The sequence below is a fragment of the Pholcus phalangioides genome, unplaced genomic scaffold (genome assembly GCF_987345545.1).
Source record: "Pholcus phalangioides strain wild (caught in Gottingen) unplaced genomic scaffold, Ppha-v1.0 ptg000019l_1, whole genome shotgun sequence".
Classification (NCBI taxonomy): domain Eukaryota; kingdom Metazoa; phylum Arthropoda; class Arachnida; order Araneae; family Pholcidae; genus Pholcus; species Pholcus phalangioides.
The window spans coordinates 2582539-2598674 of NW_028301612.1; positions in this window are offsets into that span (position 1 = coordinate 2582539).

A 16136-nucleotide genomic window follows, 5' to 3' on the forward strand; every position below is an offset into this window, starting at 1 on the left:
CCGGGAAACTAATGAAAAATATGTTTTGGTTTGCATTGATTCGGAACATTAATAATATTTTAATGTGGTTGATTGAAACTTTTTATATCTTCTTAGTTTTTGTAATGATCTATTTCTAAGTGTATATGTTACGGTAAATGTGATAAACCGAGTTGTTATGCATAATCGCCGACATTTTCGTACGTTTGATAAATTTTCGTAAATTTATAACTTTTATCAGTGATTATGCGTAGTTGATAAATTTTATAAATACTAAAAAGAATTACCACTTCTACTGATGATTATGCATAATACCCACGCATCGTTAGTAAACATGGTAAATCGTAATAACTTCGTCGGATTTGCCGGTTATTTTGCATAATCGCCATTTCGTTTTGCTAAATATGATAAATTGATACCATTGCCGTGATGAGATTTATTATTTAGGCACTTGTGATCCAGTCTCATTCGCATATAATGGACTTTGATTTAACGAAATTTTCCGAACATCACCGAAATAACTCATATTTGAGAGATTCTGAAATCTGACCTCGATATAACGAACTTTCATTTCGAAAATTCTTTTATTCAACGACTTTTTAGATCAAATGAAATGTTTTAAGCAAATGTAAATTTGATAACAAATATATGTATCAAATTCGCCAGCGACACTCGGGTATTATGCTTAATCACCGGTAAAAGTGATAAGTTTTTTGGTATCTATCAAATTTACCGATGGTGATTGGCTATTATGTATAATCAAACTTCCTGAGATGATTGACGACTACGCATAATAACCGGTTATTATGCAAAAAAACATTTTATCACGTTTACTGTAACATGTAAAAAAGAGCCTATTTTGTAGAAAATTTTGTTACGCTAATCGATATTGGCATTAATTTTTTTTGGGACTGCAATTGAAAACTTGACGAGAAAGTACGGAAAAACACGAATCACGCCATTACCATATTCATACCATCAAAATCTCAAATTTATAGCAATAATATTTGTGAGTATAAAATTAAGAGAGAAAATTTATTATTATTTTTTGATTGTCTTCATAAGTTAGGTGCGGATGTCACGGTACGATATTAGTGTAGGATATACCAAACCGAACCGGTAAATGTCATAAAATTGCTTATAAATGTTTCTATTTCGGTATTTTTTATTTTAGCCGGCTTGAGTAAACGTAAGCATTTTGGTAAGTTTGATCAATTTTCCCTAAATTTATCAGTTATACCGGTGATTATGCATAACACCCAAGCGTATTTGTTAAATTTGATATATTTAACAAATATAAATTAGCACTTTTACCGAGGATTATGCATAATACTCAAACGTCGCCTCGTTGGTAAACATGACAAATCATACTATATGATATACTATACAATGTATAGTGTACATGATAATTCGCACGTATTGTATCATTATATCGGGGTACGATCGTAAAATTTGTTATCGGTATATCGTGGTCCGACTATATTCCTCATACATACTAAACTCATTTGGAGTTTTTTCATATTTATCAAATTCCCCAATTACACTAGATTATTATGCATAATCGAAGATGAAAGCGATAAATTGCAAATTATTTGTCAAATTTACCAACGACAATTGGGTATTATGCATAATCACCAGTAAAAGTGATAATTTTTTCAGTATTTATCAATGACGTTTGGGTATTATGCATGATATCCGGTAAAAGTGATAGTTTTTTCGTATTTATCAAGTTTACCAACGACGCTTGGATATTGTGCATATTCACCGGTAAAGGTGATAAATTTATCAAACTTACCAAGGTAAGTATACATAATAACCTATTCATCACATTTATCGTAACATATACATTATATATAAGGGTAAAATATGCAGTTCTAATTTCAATAAATAATGAAAGAAAACATGAATTTTTCATATTTCTTTGAAATTTCTTCTTTTCGTGTGAATGAGTAGTTGTTTTCTCCTTGTGAACACAAACTTTGCGAAAAAGCAAGCTTTACGGGAATAAGCATCTCTACATATTGTATCCATTAATTCCTTATCCCCTTGCAGAGAGTATAAATTATTCCATAACTGTTTAATAATATTGATAGCTGAATGTACAAATAATAGATACAATAAAATATCACGAAACTTGAAGATGCTCCAAATTGAACGAAATAAATAAATTTAGAGAAGACTATATATATATATATATATATCTTATATATACCTTTTTGGCAAGTTCAATAAATTTCCTTAAATTCACTGGCTATCACGCATAATACCAAAGCGTCGTTATAGACCATGATAAATCGTCCTAAATTCTTCGCATTTGCCGGTTATTATGCATAACCGCCATTTTGTATTGAGAAATATGGTAAATCGGTCCCATTGTAGGAATAGCATTTATTATTTAGACCTTGTATGGTACTTCGATTATGGTAAGTCGAGTTTGAACCTGATAGAATGAACTCCATTTAACAAATTTTTCGATCGCACCACGATATAATGATCCCTCATTTAACAAATTCTCTGATTTAACAACTTTTCACAAGTTCTTGCGCGTATAACCAGACCCGAATATAATAACCCCTTCCCCGATTTAATGAATTTTATGATCAGACCTCGATATAAAGAATGATATAACACAAATTTTACGATTGTACCCAGATATTACTAATCATTTTATCAAATTATCATTGGGTATATATTTTTTTTCAGCATTCATCAAATTCTACGAATGCTACTTGGTTAAGTATGCATAATTGCCGGTGAAAAAGTGATAATTTTTTAGTATTTATCGAATTTACCAACGTTATTCACACTCATAATCGCAGGAGAAAGTGATGAATTTATTAAACATACCGAAAAGATTGGCGATTATGTATAATAACCAATCACATTTAAATGTCAAAATATTTTTGAATAAATGCCACAGTTTATGTTTTTTAAGAAAATTACCGTGTTTTTTTTTTTTCCTTGTTAAACACCGGAGCCGGGAAGAAAAAAATCAGTTTCCAAGGTTTTCTGAATTTCATATTAAAAAAAAAAAAGAGATTTGCACTTAAAAAAAAAAAAGCAGTTTGTCAAAACTAGGGATTTCTCATGCAAAAAAATTATTGGTTTTCACGTAAAACAAGAGAAAAGGGGGAATAAAGTCATTATTGAAATTTCGAGATGCAAATGAGAGAGAGAGAAAGAAAGACTCCCTGCATCACATGAACTGCTTTGACCCTTTGTAGTCTCGAATGCAATGCGAGGGTCCTTGGCAAAATGCCAAATCTTTTCCCGCCATTAAGCGATCGATACTATCTATGCACTGTACCACGTGCTGCTGCCGCTGCTTCTACTTTACTACGAAACTGCGTAAAACACCGGCCGGCCGGCTTTTACAAAGAACATGAGATGCCTCTCGTCTCTCTCGTAACTCTCAAAATGGCGGGAGATACCGTTCACAAGGGAGGGGCTGTACACCAACTGAAATATATACAGTAAAACCTCGATAAGCCGTCTCACTCACGTTATCGGAAAATTATGACGGCTTAAGCGGAGTGACGACAGTTTCGATATGAATTGAAATTACAATATTAACAAAATTTATATACAGTGGATCCCGCTTATACCATTTTACAAAATACCCTCGTGGAAAAAACGTTGTAAGCGGGAAAACGCTTTTAACGGGAGATCTGAATGAGAATTATAGCTATTGGAACCACGAAAATAAGTCGTCCTAAGCGGGGAAAACGTTCTAAACATTGGGAACATTATAAGTGGGATCGACTGTATTACTAAAAGAAAAAAAAAAATTGGAAATTTTAATTTTTTTTTAGCTCTTTGTACTTATTGCGTCAAGTACTAGTACACTTTGATTTATACTAGTAATACAAATACAACGCCACAACAGGCAAATTGCCCAACGAGGTGGCTGACTTAAGAACATCATGGATCCCCGAGCCCTACCTACTACTGTTGCTACACCACACATGCACCCCCCCCCCCGCGGAACCCCCCAACGAATCGGTACATGCGAGAATGTGCGTGTACGTGTAGTGCAACCTGACGTAAAGTTTGTTCCTGTGTAATGCTTGTTATGTGTAGTACTGTCATCTGCCCCCAGTTTTTCTAACTATGAGTGAAGTGTTATGGTTGAATGATTTACCGTTGTAGGACTGTTGCTCTCTGTGGCGAGACTTTTTAACGGGGAGATCGGCTCGCATTTGCGCCTTGAAGTTGGGAACCACAGAAAACCAACTTCAGCCGACCACCACTGTGGGGTTCGAACCCGGATCCTCGCATCACGAGTCCGGCACTATAACCACTCGACTGTGTTTAACTAAGACTAATTGCAACTGTTAGAATAGCTAGCTTTTCTGTACAAGAGAACTATTGCACGCTAAATTTACATATATACGTGAAATTTAGTTTTAGTGCTTTGAATTTTTCATCAGTAGTTCATGATACACCAATAAGTTAATCTCGAACACCGGGCCCACTTTTGACTTGGAGTGGGGGGGGGGAAGCCTTGGGCAGAGAAAAGCAGACATTAGAAGTCCTCGACTTGGAGAGAAAAATGTCTGGTTTTTCTACAAAGATAAATTAGTGGAGCCCATGCAGAAATCGGGTCCGGCTGAAACAGTCCCTAACGCTTCAAGAACTTTATTTCGGCAAATGAACTTCCTCATCGCAACTTCCGTTACTTGAGATGTTCCGTTTTGGTGCATAAAGGCTTTTAAGGCCGGGATCACACCATAAAAGATCACTTCCAAAAAATCACTTCTCATTAATTCTAGAGTCATTAATTTCTCTCATCAATTCTGGAATTATTTCTTTCATTAATTCTAGAATTTTTCGTCTTTCAATGTTTTAAACCATTTTCTAAAAATTGCCAGTGGGCCACTACAAACAGCTCCAAGGGTCAAATGTGACCCCAGGGCCATGCGTTGAAGACCCTTGTTTTAGATGAAAATTACCTTCATGTTTGTGACTATGCTATTTCAGACGTAAATAAGGCTTTGAAATCGATTGTAACTTATTTAACAATCACAATTTACAAGTATATATTTCAGGAAGTATGAATACAGCTGTAATTATAAGTCGATGGTATTCACTGGTGCATGTCATTGAAATATGTTCAATTAATAATATCTCAGTTAGGTTGATAGGGATTGATTAATTTTAGGCACAGGATCGACTGTCGCGAAAACCAATCACAATTTACGCACCTATAACTTACGCCTGATTTCCACATGAGCAAGTGCGATATTTGCTTAGGAGCCCACTAATTTACGGGTGGCTTCTAAAGTCAAACAATTCACTGACTAACCCGGATTCTTTCAAACCAACCTTTTATTATGCAAAAGTCATAGTCATGTCCAGAACTACATTCATGTCGATGTCACATCACAGTCACATGAATGTTTTAGTATAGAAAATCATCTTCGATAGTTAATTAGTAATTCCATGAAAAGCAATTTTCTTCCCATATATATTAAATTCTCTTCACTGCAACTTTCTTTATTCCGGTTGTCTATGAATTTTAATACGTATATAAGCAATTTCCCGATTATCATATCTCATTATTCGTAATAATTTCATTTGCCATAAATTTATTGCTCGTAACGTTTGGCTTGGATGTCATTAAAACTCATAAATACAATATTAAAATGAATTCTTGAAATTTAAAATTTACATAATAAATATTTAATTAATAATATATGAATATTGTACTTGATTTTTTGAATATAATTAAATAACGGAGTTTAGAATCGCGCATATTTTTAAAAATTAAATATTGAAACTTCAATTTATAGATGATAATGCACATTTATTTTAATTACTATGTAAAATTCTATGAATTGATAATTAATTGCAGCATCATATTGATAAGAGAACTGCTATTTAAAATTATGTAAAAATTGATTATATGTGAATTTTAAAATTATTTATTTATTATTACTATTGATGTAAAAAAATTTGCAGTTATTAATGTAATATTGCCTATATATGAATTGTAGCATTATACTGATAAAAAAAACTGCTATTTAAAAACATTTTCACTTAGAGAAATATGCTGTATTGAAGATAAAGGGAGATGAAATTGTGCCTAAATTTGGAGGTTCATTAACGAACAAATTTAAAAAGAAAAGAAATCACAGTTTTATGCTAAAAAAAAACTAAAAATTATTCATGATAAGGACATAAAAAATCAATATAAAAAAATAGCATTAAAAATTGCTGTTATTTAATCATGCATGGGAGAAACTTATATGTACTTATATTGATTACAATAGTCAATTGGTGCACGTCCCCCAACGTATTCGAAAAAATACGTCTGTAGGTTCTCAATGTTTCAGGGAAAAAACTCGATTATTTCTCAATAGCCATAGAGCTGAATACGTTCATGAAATTCGAATAAATTCCCCTAAAACTGATTATTTCAGTTTAATTAGTTAATATAAATTAATTATATTATAAAATTATCAGATACTATATTATTCCCGTATTCTGTAAGATAAGAATTCTTTTTGAAGGTAAGGAAATTATTCTTCATGGAGCATTGCAAAAAAAGATTTTAAAGAATCGTATATCTGCCCATGGCCCGATTTTAATGGCTTTAGTCCCCGTGGCGTCTCAATGCGCATGGATAATTCTGTGAAATTCATTTAAGAGAGTTCATTAATTTAATTTGAATTAAAGTATTTTGTAAATAAATTACTTTAAGAGAGAAAATTATTAATTATAAAACTAATTAATTACTATTTGTTTTAAATTTTGCCAGTATTTGAGCGTAGTTTTTATTGAATGCATCGAAGCTAGAGTATAATGTTAAGGCCAAAAAAAAAAAAATGGGTGTTGTAGAAAACGTTACACACGCCGGGTCGAAGCCCGAATGCGCAGTCTCCGTGACGTTTCCCGCCATTGTGATTTCCCGCGCACTAGGGCCCGGATCGAAATTGTTGCCGGCCCCACACCCCCCGAAGCCCGTCTATCGTGGAAAACGTACCTTTACAACCAACCACACACACAAACAGCTCGCCGTTTGGCGCGCGAATACTGGGGCGGGCCCCAGATCGGGTCACCCCTGGATTTGTTGGCACATTGCCCGGCCGAATTGATGCAGAGACGACAGAGAGAGAGAGCACCCTTCTCTCTATTAAAAAGAATGAAAACACAAAATGCTAGGAGAAATCAATATATTGCGAGAAGGAGATGGTTCGCAGACACACTGCGGGCAAGGCTCTCTCTCACTCTCTAGCCCAGCCATGTCTTCCGGGGTCAGACAGCGGTTGCTATGGAAAATGGTAGACGCTGTAGAATGTCTGGCTCTAGATCATGAGAGAGAGAGAGAGGAGACCGAGTCTCTCATAAAGAGCCACGAAAAGTCTGACTGTGATAGGGTTAACAGGAGAGTTGGGGGAGAATAGGGCTGGGCTTCCACTGTTGGCCATTGCGGATTACGATGGAGTTATGTAATTTGGAAATCTATTAGAGGGATGACAAAATATTCTCATATTTTAGGCCAAGGCCGTTGTCGATATGACGAATTGTACTGGACTGCTGCTCGATCGATAATCTCCGAAGGGTTATCATAGGGTTTACTTCTGTGACCTGGCTGAAGACCCCGGTATCCGTAAGTTTGTCCTGCCTAACCTTGGCTGATCGTCGGTTTTCTCGCAAATTGCATTAGATCAGTGGTGTTTGTTCTTAATGGTTCGATAGTCCACGGACTCCCCTAAGAGTCCTTGGAGAGGTTTCTGGGGGGGGGGTCCATGTGGGCATGGATGAGAAAAAGTCCTCTTAAAGAGTCACGGTAAGTCTGACTATGAGGATGATAATGACAGAAAAAGAGAGAGTTTTGACATTGCTGGCCATGGCGGATTGCGATGGAATTGCATAATTTATGAATCTACAGTATTAGGATGGTAACATTTCCCAATATTTTAGATATTTTTCGTGATTGATGTTTTTGATATTTTTCGCCATTGATGTCGTAATTCATACTAGACTGCCCGATCGATAATTCTAGAGTGATTATCGTTGGGTTTACCTCAGTAACCTGGCTCAAGGCCTCGGTTTATCTTCAAATTTGTTCTGTCTAACCTTAGCTGATCATCAAGTTTTTTCTCAAATCTCACTAGATCAGTCAGTGGTTAGTTCTTAACCAGGCGTCCACGGACCCACTTGGGAGTCTTTGGAGAGGTTTCTGGAGGATCCATGCGCTTGTATGAGAAATAATCTACCATAAAGAGAAACGAAAAATCTGCCTGTGAGAGGGTCAACAGAGAGAGAGAGAGACGCACACACCACACACACAGAGGGTTGCTGGCCATTGCGGATTGCGATGGAGTTATGTAATTTAGAAATTTATTAGGATATGTGTGTTGACAAAACTTTCCAATATTTTACGTTTTCTTTCCAAGGCCGTTGATGTGACAAATAACACTGGGCTGCTCGATCGATAACCTGTGGAAGGTTATCGTTGAGCTTTCTTCTGTGACCTGTCTGAAGGCCTCGACATATCTTGAAATTCGTTCAGCCTAACCTTGGCTGATTACAATGGATAACTGGTATGTTTTTAACCAGGGGTCCTCGGACCCCTTGGTTGTCCTTGGACTGCATTTAAAATAAAAATGCATTTACATACAGATGCAACAGTATTTTGATGTATTAAAATGCAACAAATTGTATTTGAATGGAAATAAAACTTCAATGTGCGGGGCGCTTACTTTAACCTTATAAATGCAATTTAATATCTTCTGCGATCACTACGGCGCTTACTCCGAGAAATACGGCACCAGTTATCCATGATTAATATGAGTTTTTGGTAGAGGCTGCATTGGGATTTCCCAGGTTCGTGCGTTCGTGCGTGCGTGCGAGAGTAACTTTGTTTACTTTCTAAGGCACGATGACGTCGCAATTTGACTTCACGTGTACGGCAGACATTTCACCGGCACGGCCATTACACAAGCGATAATTTTCTGTCTATGGCTTCCTAGAACGATGGGAACAATAGTTATATAAGAAAAAGACGAGAAGTGTTTATTCCCCAAGGATGGATTCTTTTCACGACATTTCCAAAGAAACGGTGACGGCGTCGCACGACATTCCGCCATCTCAATATCACGCGTGACGTCCATTCCACATTATATTCAAATACCATGCAAAACAGTCCGTTAGAAGGGAAAAAAATCATAGAAAACCATGCACACATCATACATGCTCGACCCATGGCATGCGGAGTCATTTGTTGCGGCCCGTGACCTCAGACCTAATTTTGTAAAAATAAACAGTGCAGCTAATTTCCAGATCACTCAAGTGACCCACGGCGCATTTACAAATCACCCAAGTGGCTCGCGACGTATTTCCAGACCATTTAAGTGAACGTGGCGCAGTTCCGGCATCACCGAAGTGGCCCGCGGTACGAATTCCACCGGGTTGGATCAATACCATTTATAGCAGAAGGCGTCCACGCGAAGCTCGCGACGTCACTGAAGAAGGTCATCCTACCTTTCTCAATTGTATATATCACAAAAAGTGATCTGTAAATATGCGGTGGCTCGGGGGTCACTCAATGATCTGTAAATATGGCAAGGTCCGCAAGCTCTTTAAGTGATATGAAATGGCACCACGGATCACCCAAGTGATCTGGAAATGTGCTATTTATAGTTCATTTTTGCAAAATTAGGTTCGAAAGTACGTGCCACATTTGGTGCGTGGTTGAGCATGTGTCACGGTAAATGAGATAAATGCGGTTATTATGCATAATTATCAAGCATTCTAGTAAGTTTGATAAATTTTCCTAAATTTATCACTATTAATAGCGATTATGCCAATTATGCAGATAATCCCAAGCATCATTGGTAAATTTAATAGGTACTAAAAATTACCACTTTCATCGACGAATATGCATAATATCCAAGCGTCGCGTCGTTGATAAACATGGTGAGTCGCACTATATGACATACTAAACATGATAATTAATACATGTATCATTACATCGGGTCCGACTATATCCATCACACACATACAAAACTCATTTGTAATTTTTTTTCATATTTACCGAATTCACCAATTACAATAGTATATTATGCATAATCACATATAAAGGCGATAAATTTCAAGAATTTATCAAACTTACCAACGAAACTTGGTTATTATGCATAATCACCGATATGTTATTACGTATAATAGCCGATTTGCCACATATTTGCCACATTTATCGTAACATATATATGCTACAGAACTTTATTTCTCGCCAAGGTCAATAATAATTGCGAGGTCAAGCAATAATTGGCATTTTCGCTGATGAATGGCAACGATTTTTAGCGATAATTGGCAATATTTAAAAGGTCTTGCAAACGTCAACTTTTGTTGTAACGACAAGATTTTCAAGGAATCTTCGATATCGTTATAACCGAGTTTGACTGTAATAACTCTTTCTATCTGACATTGAAATATTAGCTTTATATTAATATTGAATGTAGTTGAAATTATTCATTTTTCTGTTGATATATGTAGTTCCATTTTCAAAGGTAGACCAGGTGCATGCAAGCATTTTTTTTTCTATGCTACTAACCAATTACAATATAATGTACATTAAACAAAGAAGAAGCATCCTGATGCAGACATCAATAAAAATAACAAGGAAAACTAGAAACGATAGCAGACAGACACAGGGTCTGGCTGCCATTTTCGTAGGCAAAAATGTCAAAAGAAATACAAAAAACTTCCAGCTTTTGCTTCTTTTCTTTACTTGTAGCAAGCACAGATGGTGGAAATAATGACAATGTTATAGTTTTGGGGTCTGTTTTCATTGACAAATGTTGCGTTTCGTTTCCTCATATTTCTATGTTTTAGATTTTTCTTTGATTCTTTCGTGATATATTTTGAACTGTGCTTCTTATCTCTCTCTTTTTGTTTGGTTATTGATAAGAGTGTCGAGTTTCATGTATTGAAATCTTTGTGAAATGATTTTTCAACTGGATATGTGTTTCTCAAGATACAAATATTATTACTTCTGCATAGGCAATGTGGAACGTTCGCTTAGGGCCTTTAATATGGCCCATTCGCTAACTGAAGGGTGCGTAGCCCAGGTCGATAAGCTACTCGCCTAAAGCAGTGTTTCTCAACCGCCGGGCCGCGGCCCGGTACTGGGCCCTGACATCATTCATACCGGTCCGCGAGTGATCAGCGGTTTCATTTCTCCTCATTCATTTTCCGTTGGTCTTGTGCTTGACCGGGCCTTCCACTCACAAAAATGAATGAAACCGGGCCGCGGGCTTGCCAAGGTTGAGAACCACTGGCCTAAAGTACTAAAGGATCTTTAGGGGTATCGCGAGTTTGATACCCGGTTCATCCTTGTCAGAAACTTTCCTGACACAGGGGTACAACAGAAACGGCGTCCCACAAAAAAAGATTGCTACCGCAGGGAGTTCCACATCAAAAGGGGTTAGCGCACGAACCTATCGATGAGATACTCGCCTAAAGTACTAAAAGATGTATAAAGAGGCTGTCATTCGGAATCGGCAATAAATTGTAGGTCCCGGTCTAATTAGCCCTCGTGTGCAGAAAATGACCGTGTTCGACAAAAATGATCAAATGATCACTAACTGAACATCTTTGACCCCTAACCATGGGGGGCAGGGGCCCCTATTCAGTTCAAAGAATGCAAATTAACAATTTTTGAAGGATCTTATCCATTATGCACACGCTCAGTGCAACTTTACATGCATTTGACAATTTTTCGGAGATAATTGGCGATGCGTCGTATGCATAGGCGTACGCAGAATTCTCTCGAGGGGGGGGGGGTTTCAGATTTTTTTCCTTCTGGGGGGGGTTACTTTTTTCCCTGCAAAACAACACTATAATATTGGCTCAAGGGGGGGTTAGAACCCCAACCCCCTCCCCCTTTGCGTACGCCAATCGTATGGATCCCGATTTCCCTTATTTTTATGAAGGAAATATGTTCCGTCTAGGTACTTATAGTGTTATGTGTATTGACACTTTTCTACCGGAATTTTGTGGGTCGCATTTGGCCCGTGGGCGAGAGGCTATGAACACCTGATGTAGGTAGTTACATTGAAAATGCACCAGGTTGGAAAATAATAATATCATGTTAAAAATTTACACAGCACGCACTTGCGCACGAAATTCTTCAATATCAAAGATAAATATCAAACACAATTTCGGTAAATGGAAGCCACGGATTTTGTTTATCTGTTTGCAGAAAAAAGGGGCAGAGATGAATTCGACGTTGAATTATATTGAATGGTCTTTGTAGGCCGTTATGCTGGATGAAAAATAACATGGTACGCATAGGAAAACACACACATTTGGGACTTATCGTACCGGAAATAAAAAGTGGGGAGGAACTGTTCCATATATATACGCGTGGTCGTCAAAACGAGCATCGACTGTACCAATGGTTCTTAACTTATGGTCCTTGGAGATGTTTTTTAGGGGGCTTGCATAGGTAACCAATTAACTTAATGTTTTACATTATTATGTGCTGAATATTACTTTGTTCCCTAACAGGGCGCAAAAGGTGGAACACAAAAGGTTAAGAAATCCTGCTATGCATAAATATTATGTATAAAAACCTTTTTCTCGGTACTCGTGGGTTCCGTAACGTATCACTGACGAGTTCCGAGATATTACTGTACATAGCCAGACACCCCTGCCAAAGTCTCATGGAAAATATTATGTGGTTTTGACAAAAAATTAGAAATTCATTTATGAGACAATATAAACTACATAAAATAAATGCGTATATAACATGCCGAAAATAAATAATAAAAACGTTAAATAAATATTATATAAATAACTAAAAAACATAAATCATATAATATTCACTTCGTTAGAAGCATAGATTGAGAAACTATTTTCATGAATGTATTGTAAGAGTATATATAAGAGTACAAAAATGAAAAAAAGATGTGATGTGTGTGTGCATAATATGTTATATTGAGCATCACAATGAATAATTTAGTTCTGAATTTTTATTCAAAAATATACACACAAACGGAAATATTTACATTGAAACATATCTAATAAATGCAGGGTGTCCCGGAACTCCACGTACAAACTTGGAGGGGAGGTGGACATCGTTGGGAATCATAATCACATAGGAAAGCATGGTCGGAAATGGATAGGTGGTGCTGTACGGACATTTTGAGATTCAGATATGGACTTGGTGGCAGGAATCGCCATCGCGGATGCTATGATCCGCGAAATGTCCGGTATCTTTGAAAATGTTCGGCAACCCATGCGGCGTAGATGTCATGCGTGAATCAATGCCGAAGGGCGAAATTTTGAAAACTTCCTGTGATGTTTGTAACTATCATTGCACTCTTTTTTTTTTGGGTGTGGGGGGGGGGGGGTAATAACGCGCTTTACACTGTTTTCTGTATTGTGTCCTGACTGTGTCTTTAGGATTCTTTATCACTTGAGAGTGTCATTTCCGAAGATGCTTTCCCACGTGATTATGATCCCTGACGATGTTCTCTAGCTCCCTTCCGATTGTACGTTGAGTTCCGGGATACCTTGTATAATAACGCTGTTGCTAAAAAATATTCAATAAACCAATTCCTCTAGGCCTGCTGGAAGGTCTATTGAGGCTAAAAAGTATTTGTTTGTATTATGTGTGTTTGCATTTGCGTATTATATATTGGTATTTGTGCATATTTGCTTGCATTTGTGTAACATATGTTTGAGTTTGTGTATGTTTGTATTTTTGAAATAAAAAATAAATATATATATTCAGAAAATTTTAATGCTTTCCGTTTTCTTTCTTATTTGTAAGTTTCTCAAATTTCTCGCAGTCCAAACTTTCGTGATACCTTCACCATTGAGACATTCGTAATTAAAATGTCAAGGCTATTAACTACCCGAAAATACACACAAATCCTTTTATTTATTTTTTAAATACTCCATCTTTCCATCCATTCATTCAACAAATATATTGGATTTCTACCAAGAATAAAGACAGTTGACCTTAAAGAACCGTGAGTTTGTGTTGTGTGTTGGTAAACGTCAAACACTATAAGGGAGTGTTCATCGTGTTTCGACCATGAGAGTAGAAGAAAAAAAACCAAACACAACAATACGAAACAATCCATTCTTGAGAAAAGTATCATCGAAAGAGTAACTCATCTTGATCCCCCCAAGGTCGTTTTCTTAAAAGATGAATTGCTCTAGACAGGAATCTTCTCTTTTAGTGTGATCTTTTCTTAAACGGCGGCGTCGTACAACCCGCCAACGACCCAGGAAGTGCCACAATGGATAAATAAATAAAATAAAATAATACCCGAGAGAGAATCATTGCATTTATTGTATGTGTAAAATCCTTCTCTTTCTTATCCTTCAATTTCCTTTTGGCTATAATGGCTTCTTCCTCTGTCTCTTCTTAGGAATCTTCTCTCCCCGCTTGTTTTATATTCGAGAATCATCTCGTAAGAATCGCGTGTGTCCTACTTGGCTCTTGTCCAAGTCGTTCTCCTTTTCTCGAATAAGAAGTAATGAGAATATTGAAATATTTTTTATTCGCGCCGCTTTATGATACTCATCATTTCGCATTCAAGAGAAATTGGATTTTGATTCTCTTATAATCAAACGCTTCAATACTCTATAAAATGGAGGAATCATTTCAACAAGTTTGTTTGATTTTATTCTAAGAACTGTTGATTTAAATCTTTTTTGGTCTTAATTAAAATATCCTTATACATACGTTCCGATTTTTTTACATAAACAAATTTTTTTTTTTCATTGAAGCTCATTTGAATTGACAATTTTACTGGGACTGTAATTTCAGATGAATTTTCATAATTTCATAACTACTAATATAAATACAGGTTTCGATGATAAATAAGTTCCCCACACTTCAGAGAGCTCTGTAGTGCGTTCTACTGCTCCAAATGAGCCACAATTTGTGTAACAGATAATCTAAATAATGCGCTTGCCATTTTGTTTTTATAAAATTAAAAAAAAAAATTGAAACAAAAACTCATTGATAGGTTGTGCTGGAGAACACGGATAAATATTGAATATGGTTACATAGATAAATCTTCAAAAAATAGCGCTAAAACCGCTCAATATGTGTTCCTTCATTCTGAGCAATGGGCTCTAATCGCAAAGCAATATTTCCCATAGATGAACGTGGTGAGTCTGCCGGAATATCCAGAACATGGTGCATAGGCGGAGATAGACTTGAAAGTCTGCGGGGGGGGGGGGGGGACGATAATGTCAATTGATACGTATACATATACGTTAGATCCAGTCGGCTACACATTTCACACTGTCTCCCCCCCCCCCAGTATTTCCGCCCATGATATGGCGCCGAATGCTGTACTGTGCCTGTCTCTGGAAACTTATTTTTCGCTAACCCTGTACTTGACTTTTTTTGAACTTTAATCCATTGTATTTTACGTATAAATACAAGCTCACAACAGGCAAAGTACCCAATGTTGTGGTGAAAAAAATGCTGCAGATGAGCTTAAAATCAAATAGAGCCAATCTCCTTATTTCCAGCTTATTGATTATTTCTTTTTCCTGATAAGTTAACATATTTTAGCAGTTTTTCGAACAGTTGGCGATAATTATTGCAATTAATATCTGCGACAAGTATAATAATTTGTGATTCTCATTTTTTTCCCGTATTTATACTCCGGTTTATTTTTCTCGATGAAATATGATCACCTTATTATTGACTATTTACATCTTAGTAGTTGAGTATTTATCGCTTAAAAGTTTAGAGATTTTTTCCAATGGCGTCGGAGCCTGGGATGCTGCTGGCGCTCGAACACCCACACACGATGATTTATGACATGGGTCCGAGAACCCCCAGAATTGATTCAGAAATGCACCAATTCGTTAAGAATTCCTGGGCGGAATGTTTAGGAGCTGCATGTGCGATTTAGTAGTAGTAGTATTACTAGCCTTTCCCACTAGGATGGCCCCACATCCTGCAGCAAGTCTCCTAAGCTGGAACCTTTGGCGAGCCCCTAGCCAGATTTTTTTACTGGTCCTGGGGGTGCTGCAAAACATTTCAAATTTAAAATGGTAGACAACATAATTATATTTTTCGATTGATGCGGTTTTTTTCCCCTCCGTTTCGTTTTCACACCAGACTCATAACGGCTTTTCTGTCATAATTACGATAATTTTGATGCACTCCATGA